This window comes from Lepeophtheirus salmonis, chromosome 4 (assembly GCF_016086655.4).
Source record: "Lepeophtheirus salmonis chromosome 4, UVic_Lsal_1.4, whole genome shotgun sequence".
Taxonomy (NCBI): Eukaryota; Metazoa; Arthropoda; class Copepoda; order Siphonostomatoida; family Caligidae; genus Lepeophtheirus; species Lepeophtheirus salmonis.
This window is the reverse complement of record NC_052134.2, coordinates 43344968-43355061: the sequence shown is the minus strand read 5'-3', so window position 1 is coordinate 43355061 and position 10094 is coordinate 43344968. Positions and strand designations below refer to the sequence as shown.

At 29.2% G+C, this 10094-nt stretch overlaps 1 long non-coding RNA gene across 1 annotated transcript; it reads right to left on the bottom strand.

The window, feature by feature from the left end:
• Positions 1–302: 302 nt before the first annotated feature.
• Positions 303–6263, bottom strand: LOC139905076 (uncharacterized). The gene is made up of 3 exons (XR_011779553.1): positions 5180–6263; positions 474–570; positions 303–398 (listed from the first exon to the last, which is right to left on the bottom strand). It is a non-coding gene; the product is annotated as an uncharacterized lncRNA (long non-coding RNA).
• Positions 6264–10094: the final 3831 nt, after the last annotated feature.

Here is a 10094-nt window from a genome sequence, read left to right as displayed (position 1 = left end):
ATTAGATGATACGTTCAGAGTTTCAAACTCCATTTATCAACAATAACCATTAAGTAAATATTACAATTGATGAAAATGTTTATAGTTTTTACAACATGTTAAACAAAATAAATTAAGTCTTTTTCATAATTTTAAATCGATAGTAAGCACTTACGCATTTAAGTATTGATAACTTCTACTTTTTAAACTAAGTATCAGTACTCATGTTTCATGAATACTCGGGTATAAGTACTAAATTATAGGGCTTAAGGCCAGTCAAGTATATTGTTATGTATTTTATTTATTGTATTAAGTAGGCTTACTTTACCAGTTTGATCGATCACAGTATTTTATATCTTGAAAAGAGTTTTGTATTTAGGTAGCGTGTGTGTCTGTCTCTCTTTTAACTAGACGTATAACTAATAAATAGAAAATGGCAACAAGTCTGAGATATTTATTACTGTTTTACTCATAAGTAATTATCCACAACATACATGTTCCAAAGTACGTGATCAATACTTGTTAAACACTATGTTTTCCTTTCCAAGGTCTTGGCATACCATTTTCACTGTATTTCTAGGAGTTTCACACCTACGATAAATAATTATTTTATTAAAAACCTTGCATTTATATAATTAACTCATAAAATAAGCTTCTTTTACATAATATGTTCAATGAAAAGTCAAGTACATATTGCAGATTCACTGGAGATATAATATAGTTTTTGTCGATTTCTGCTGCAGTGCATCATAGGATGTACATCGAAAAAAAATATTTTCCAATGTAACAAACCACAAATCAACAAATGAATATTTATTTATAACTTCACCTTCTAACGTCGAGGAAATATGATTTAATTTGGGATCATCAGGGGCGTCTGCAAGATTATATATATGTTTTTGGGTGAGGGGCTTGGTTTTTAAAATTCATAAAAAAATTCGAAGATCCACAGTTATCTACAAAAAACTAAACTAAAAAATCTATAGCTACTCTGAAAAAAAAAATTCAAAATCTATAGCTATTTTGGAAAAATAATTTGAAAAAAATTTCAAAAATTAATTTTTGTGTAAAAAATTTTAAAAATTCATAGGGGTTTACACAAAATTAAATTTAAAAAAAAACTTAAACGTTAAATTTTTTGAAAATAAAATTAAAAATATTAAATTTTTTGGAGAAAAGTTTCATAACTTTAGCTATTCAGAGAAATTAAATTTTATGGAAAATAATTTGAAAAATTAAATTAAATTTCAAGTATAAAATTTTGTAATAAAAAGCAAAAATTCATTATTTTTTTTTTTTTTTTTTTTTTTTTTTTTTTGGGGGGTCTACAGGTGCTCCCTGCGGACGCCACTGATCATTCATGACTAGCAATATTCATATTTTCTTCTGTAAATTTATAAAAATTCTTTATATTTGTTATATAATTTCAGAATTTCCTGTTGTCAATCCGCTGACTCCTTGGCCGATGAAAATGGATTAATCTAAAAAAGTATCTCCGTTTGTTGAAAGTATCTCCGTATTTTTACATTAAAGGACGAATGGGTAAACCAAATAATGACTCCACTAAAAAGGATTGCCGATGACTGGAATTTTATTGCCCAATTTCAATTTGCTGCAGACTGCAAAATATTCAATAATTATTCCTAAGACTGCTGTCAGATGTTCAATTCAGTTGTCCATGCTTTTGTTGTTATTCTGTTTTTGTTAAATGGAACTTAAAAAGACATATGAACAACTCACCTAACCACATCTTGGCCATAACTCTTTTTGGGCTGCCCAAAAGATTCTCAACTCTAAGGCTTACATTGCAAAAAGTTGGCCTATGGATACTGTGGAGTTAAGAGACATACTTATTGCACCTGCTTCAAGGTATATGAGGGTTGGTTTGAAAATTTTAAAGGAAAATACCTCGCCGTTCGATATGGCTGTGAATATTAGACTGTATTTTCCAGAGAACTATATAAAATAAATGAACATTTTAAATCGTATTATCAGGGTCTTCAATATGCATAATAATAGACAAATCGTAGGTGCCAGCTTTTATATTTCTGACTTTTTGGGCAGTTTTTATGCGTTGTTGTTGTAATATTTTATTAATCTTATACTTAGATAAACTTATAGAACGTTGTATTTTGAATTTATGAGTTATTTTTTACAAACTATTTATAGTATAGATATAACTGGTCTTAGTCCTTCATGACTAATTTTAAACTACAACAGTGTAATTACCCAAATTCTTATTAAATACTTTTTAAATAATATAATGTAATTTTACGTCTACATATGTATATCATTTTTTACTCATATGGATTTCATCATAACCGACCTCTTTTAACTCAATTTTCTTCTACTCAATTAAATGAACAAATTAAACTAATCATGTAATTCAGGATATCATAATAAGTGTTTTGTAGAGTCATTTACTTATATGTACATATTGTGAAAAAGCCTTTAGGTCTGAAAAGAATACTACTAATTAATTAAATTAATTCATAAGGGTTGCGTAGTTAATTATGAACTCTAGTAAAATTTTACTATAGTATTGAAGTTTTTGTGTCTGAATTGGCTTCGTGTAGCAAGAACAAACATTCAGTTTAACTTACGGCTCACTTTTTTAAATAAACCACGATGTGTTGTATTTTAATTTGTGCTTTTTCATTAATTTTCATCAGTTGACTCTTGTATAATTTCAAGCAGCTGACTCTAAGTATTATAAACTCAAAAAAGGTATTACAAAGAATTATGATTCTAATTTATATAACTTCGGGGCCTTCGTTTAGAATTCGTGGTATTTCGTACTCAGTCATTTATAATATTATCAACTCAATGCTTATAATACATTTGATAAATAATAATTACCAGTTGGCAACAAGAAAAATAGAAAATACTAGCTACCATTTGATTTTTCCAATTTTTCGTTTCCCTTTTGACAGTTGAGTTTGGGAGGGAATAAAAAAGCTAGTCATTACTCCTTGTATTTCATGTGCATAGGCCATAAACCCTTTATACTTAGATCACACTGTTATTTTGTATTTATCACGCAACCTTTCACTCGAAAAGAAACCGAAAAAGGCCCAAAGTAGTTAATAGTTAGCCAAATCTTCCCAACTATGAAACTAATGTTCAATTATTGTTCAGAATGGTTTGTAGGTTAATAATAGCTAGTTCAACCAATCCATATTCAGAGCAAAAAATACAATAACCAGAGTGCTAAAAAATACTTCGACATACGCCTCTATTTTTATAAAACACTACAGTTCGATACAAACTTTAAATTTTTGGAATATTCTCTTATCAATCTTGAGACAAAGTTATATTGAGGTCGGAACAAATGATTTTAATTAACTTTTTTTTATAGCACTTTCATTCAAAAACACTGCTTAATTGTCGTTGTAAGTATGGGATTTCCTTATGTTCTCAAAGGTCGTCAATGTACTTAATTGTACCTATATTAAAAGTACTTTATGAAGATTCATAAATCAGTAATAAAACAGAAGGCTTCTAAGAACTATTTAATTTTTATATTGGCATCAAGTTCATTAGGTATCTTCTAAAATATATTTTCAAAAATTATAAAAATAATACATTTTTGCACTTTGACTTTTTCGGTTTGGTGTCTAATATTTCAAGGCTATGACTCGACAAGTTGAATTTAATTACCCACAGATAATAGGGAAATATCGAGGTAAGTTGCCGTTCTTCCATTCCTCGCAAGTTTCTACAAACTGCGCTCCTGCACTTCTAGTGGAATAATCATCTATTACTGTGGCCATAGCTAAGGCTCCTTGAGGCATATGAGTACATCCAATCTTGAGGTGTGGCTCATATTCTGAATTTACAGTCTTGGAATATATTTTTTTAATCCCCATTAATTTTCTCCTAAGACTCAAGTATTAGTTTGAATTCTTAGACATATAAAAGAATTAAGTTATTGTTGGTGGATTAAGAAGTGAAATAAAGGTAGTGGGTTCAGTAAGATATTTTAAGTCAAAGTGTAGCTGAGCGAAGTTGACCTAGGTCAATATTGGCAAAAACAAAAAGAGAATGAAATAACAGAAACCTCTTTTAAAAACATTGATTTTCCGTAATCTTAAATGCCAATTTGTAATTAGCAACGGTCATCGTTCGGAGTAATTAGGCGCCGGATAATAGACAAATTTTGCTTTAATAATAAAGAAGATAACTCCTTGAGAAATCTTCAGTGTTGGTCTCCGTTTTTTATGAGCACACTGACACGTAACTAATCAATACTCATAACAATTCATATGACTTGTTTTCTCCTAGAGAATGAAAAAAATAAGAGTTTGATATTTTTTATAATGTGATGAGATGACTGATGATTAGAGTCGATATGTTTGTAATAATAAAAAAAAACTAACTTTAAAAGTTAGAAAAGGAAAAACATTTGTTGTGTGAACCCTTTTTTATTCTTTTGTTCATTATTTAATAGGTCGTCGTTGTGTTTACTTCTCCCTCTGAAAGAAGCATTCTCACCTATGTTTGGTGTTTATTTCTATTATTATTATTTTTTCGACCAGCGGCGATAAACAAAGCCTATAAAAGTCGACTTATTTTATAAAATATAAAAATTATCGTTCTTAATAATAGTGATACATTTATAATAAAAATATTAAAATATAAAAGGCAAAAACATAATAAACGTGACAGTGCAGAAATAAATACAAACAAGTGTCACACAAAGAAAGAATTTACTAAAAATCGCTGGAAATCAGCCTCACTTTCCTCTGCGAAACCAAAAAGATATTTTGTTCCAAAGAATAATAGATCTGTAATAGAAACTATGCTTAAAATTGTCAATCTTTGATTTCGGTAGGTGGATGGTGTTTTGAGTGGAGAGTCTCGTTTTGTGGAACAGATAGCCTTTATTTAGTACCCCGGTTGGGGGAGATAGGTTAATCTGTTGGCTTAAAATTGGTATAGTGGAATCATATCTTTAATTGCACGTCTATGGGAGAAAGTGATGAGGCCATAAATATATGATTACACAACACCAAATTTTAAGAAAAAATATTAACCTATCTCCCCAAACCTGTAGTTCTCGTTATCTCCCAATGAAGGAAAATACGACACAAACCTGGCTTGCACCTTTTCTAAAGAATCAATCAAGTTAATTGCTTTAAACATACAAAATAAAAAGAGTATATAAGAATTTATATATGATTACATTATTTTCACTCACCTGACTTCAAACGTGAGGAAACTTTGGGTCCAAGACATCCTGTACTTCTGTGTGCTATTGGACAGGTGACTTGTTGGAAGGTGTAATTTCTTACTTGGGTTACTCCATCCATCCAGGAATGTAAATTAAAAGTCCAAAACCAGAACCGGCACAATGGTAAAGCTGGATCCACACGAGGTCGCCCAGGCCTACCAATGCTTCTAGCGTAGATTATCCCAGGTCAACAAGAAAGGCGGACATTAATATAAATAGTTGAAAGTTATTAATCGTAGCTGTCAAATAATAAGAAAAATATGCTTTTTCGTTATAAGCCTTTAAGATTTTCTCAATTTATTTGGACCACCACGTACAACGCACTCCGTGACTGTTTCTTATCCATATATATAGATTTAGCTGTTAATGTACATACTATCAATCAACCTTGATATCTTAATAAGTATATAAAAATATTATTTCAACCAATAGATGACTTATCAAAAATTTGTTTTTTTAACGTGTTGTTCTTTTAGTATAAAGTTGTAACTCTTCACTCACATCTTATATTTTTTTATGATGTTTTTGAAAGTATATTTTATGGGTTTTTTTCTATTTTTTAGATCTTTTAATGCTAAATAACAATAAATATGAATAAAGTTACTAGTGTATTGTTTAGTTTATTTCTTAATTTCTATTTATATTATTAATCTTTTCAATTTTTTGAAATATCATTTTAAATTATTTTTGTTTTTCAATAATCTCTATATATATAAAAGGGAATGGGTGTATGTGTACATACCCTTTCTACATTCCCACACCGTTGAACCTTGGAGGCTGAAATTATGTATGGGCCCCTCTTTTGAGCTTGGACAGGATACGACTAGGGGTTGGATTGGGGTGGGGGCATATAAGGGGGGCTTATGCTATACTCAAAAACAAAAATCGTTTTTTGCAGCTCAAGGAGACTAGATAGGGTTTTGAGTTATTTATCAAAAAGAGATTGGCGTTTAAGAAAACAACTGTACGGACAACTACGTTTTCTAAATTTATTCTCAATCAAAAAACGTTATGGTCAAAAATAAAAAATAAAAAATCGGTGAAAATTGCAATTTTGTTTATTTCAGGTGCAAAAAATTGAACTTCCAATGGAACATGGGATTATAATTTATATTAAAGCTGGTAGAAATTTGGTTTGCATATAAATTTACCTCATAAAAGTTCATTTTTTCCTAAAATATGTAATTTTTTGAATAATTTTTCCATTTTTTTTCCATTTTTTCATCAAACGTCAACTTTCAATTTTTTTAAAAGAAATACCACAAAACGATACATTTTTTTATCTCTATATATTTTTAAAAAAAGTATGTAAAAGCAGTATTTTCAATTTCCGGAACATTTTATGTCATAATTTTTGCAATTTTTGCAAAAAAAAACAACTGTTGTCGAGGGTTATTTTTTTAACATCATTATTAAACATAACTTTTTTGTTTTTACAAGTAAGAAAATATATTGGTGGGTGTGTGTGTGTTGTGTTCTTTTACAATTCCAATAAATAACTATAAACTCCTTTTTTGCAAAATTAGTGGAGAAAGTTTTTTTTTAAATGTTCTTTGCGAATTTCGATTTAGGAATTTTTTGAAGTAAATAAAAAAATGGACTTCTCATCTAGACCATTGGTATGTTGGTATGTTATTTGAAGATTATAACATATTCTTTGGTTTCTTAACCGGATTGATATAGTGTGAAGAATCCAAGAGAATTAGAATTATCAGGTTCTTTTTCGACAACAATGAAACATTCATATAAGACTTATTAGCTTATAGAAATATTTTCTGAATATTTTTTTAATTCTCTCGATTAATTTGACCATTTTCAATGTAATTTCCCTCTCCCTCCTTAGACTGCGCAACGGAGGGTAATCTTTAGCAAGTGCTTATATTTATGACACTATTTACTACTATTTATCACTTATTAACTATTATTTGAAATTAGTTGCCAAAAATTTAAATCTCAATATCACTTCAACAATCTGAGTAATGTGTCAAAATGTAATAAGTGCGCCAATTAACCCCGCTTTCTTCTACTACTACTTTCTTTTAGACATAATAGGTCATATTTACATACAATTAATATTACCTAATATAACACACATAATTATGAAATAATTTGTAGTCTCTATAACCTTCATTGTTACTATAACACTTATACTCAGTTAGATTAAGGATTTTTAATGATGGATTGTACAAAAAAACGACATCTTTAAGGAGTACATAATTATTCAAAAAAATCATGAGAGATGAGTTTTTTTGGGTCTATGATTTAATCTTTTAAACACATGATACTTTGTATATTGTAAGCTTAAGTTACTGTAAAAAGAAGTATCTGAAAATTACTTTAGAGATGTTTTCAAATAACATGTGCGGTAAAAATACATCTATTATTTTCTCAATAGACGGCTTTAGTTTGCCATGAAATCCGGATTGAAAGTTGTTTATTGTTTTAAACTTTGAAAATAATCCGATATCTATATCCCATTTATCGGGTGGAAACTTGAATTTTAAAGTTTATAACTTTTGGATAATTGTTTTATATTTCTAATATTATTTATACCAATAAAAAAAAAATTACTTTATTCAATTCTGCTACTATTAGCTTTTTTTTGGAAGTCTTGTGTAGTAGTCCGGATTTATTCTAATTCAGGCCTTTTTTATAGCTGCCTTCTTGACCAACACACTCCAATGTCGCACCTGTTATGCCTTCATCTCAACATGTGGCTAGAATGAATAAAAGGGGTTCGCATCAAGGATGTTGGGTAGCCAATGTGTTTCCTCCCAAAAAAAAAAAAAAAAATTTTAACCCCAGTATACATCAATGAAGTATTTAGCCTTCAGCCTATAACCCCCTGGGAACCAAATGAAAGGTACTACAATTACATTTCAAGGATGTGTGCACGAGTAGGCCGGAGTGGCTGTACCCCCCTTACAAAAATAAGGAATTTTTAGTAGAAAAATTTGAATTTTTTTGTAAAAAGCTGTTGATTTTCGAAAAATTTCTTCAAATATTTTTTTTTTTGTAACCATTTTTGATATTTTCTTCCAAAAATTTAATTTTTTTGAGTAGCTGAAAGACCATAATACTGAACCTATTTTATTCAGGTCTGAACTTTGTGTAATATTCTTATATTTTCGAGAAAAGTATCCGTGTCATCTTGGTTTCGGATCTGGAACCGAAAGTTCGTGTACCCGAAATTTACCAGTGTATTAAGGTCTAAAGATCCGGACAAAGGAAAGTTTGGATCTGTTCTTTCTATAGTTGTAGATATTTTATCTCAAAAAGTGAATTAACACATTATTCTTCTGGGACGTCTGCAGGATTTTATTTCGGGGTGGGCGTTTGTAGGAGGCACAAATCACTTTTTGGAAATTTTTTAGAGTTAAATTTTTGTCGAAGATACTGAATTTGAGCAAATGACCTTTTTTTGGCAGAAAAAAAAGGCTTTTTACTTTTTATTTTTGAGAAGCAATAATTTCATAGATTTTTGACTTTTGACATTAAAAAAAATATTTGTGGGGAGCTACATCTCCTCTGGCCCACCTCCTGCGGACGCCCCTGGACTTTTATGATTTTCTTCTTTTTTTTCATCAACTTTTTGCACATCTTTGTAGTACAGGAGACCAGTCTTTAATGTTTGTCTACCCCCCAAATAATAACCAAGGACGTAGCATGAAAAGAATAAACCTGTTATTAGATCCGGCATCAGGTTTACAAATGCAAGGCAATTAGGAGCATCTTAAAATACTTCAATATACAACACATAATTAATATCATGAAAAGATAAACCCACGACCTGCAATCTCCGACTGGGCAGATCCTTCTTCTAGGATATCAATTGAATGGAGTACACCATAATTATCCCTTTGACTTTATCATTAATATATTCAGTTTTACGGTTTTCAATGTTTGTCTTTATCCTATCTGTAAAATTTTAGTACATAAGAGAAGCTTAATTGTTTTCAAATTTGATCATACAAGGATCCGGCCTTGACTTAATAATAAATATCAGGTAAATTGTTGTATATTTTAATGCACAGAAAGTGTAAAAAATACCGATTATTTTATTAAATAATTCGTTAAAATATGACTTATTTTTTAAATACATAATATATTTAATAAGGGATAATTACATAAAGACTTTCAACCCGTTTTAGCTGAATTTTTGTTCCAAAAAGACAATAAATCAATATATGATACTTATCCAAATTTGGCACTTGTGTATATAAATGTAAATAATTGATCTTTTGTTTAAAAGCTATTCTATTAATAGTAGTTATGGGACGATTAATCAGAATCAGGAATTGGAGAATTGGGTGTTTAATATGGAATCGGAATCGGTGTTGGGAAAATAATGTTTAATTTGCAATTCCAATTTTATTTATTTTTCTTTGTTGTAATTTTTTTCTTTTTACTACAAAATTTAATTATCTGTAAATAACTATATATTTTTGAAATTTTTCTCAAAAAAAATATAATATTTACATTTTTTTTCAATAAATATTTAATTTTAAATATTATATAGATGTGAAGTTATTTTAAATTGGAAAACATTCCTACATTAGCATCGTTATTTACAAGTAGTTGAATAAATTTTGTATAATAAAATTGTACGTATATTGTGTGCAATTTGTACAACTTTCAAATTCTTCGTCTTGAAAGGAATTGTTAGGTTACGACATTGGTCATTCTAATTACTAACAATAAAATACAATTCATTTTGATCTATTAAGAATACATAGTTACTTTGTATAAATATATAATAATTGTGGGCATTTGAAATTTATAATATGCTACATCAGTGGTTCTCAAATGGGGATACGCGTACCCCTTTGGGTACTTAAAGGCACTCCAGGGGGTAATTGAGATATTTAAAAAAATATTTACA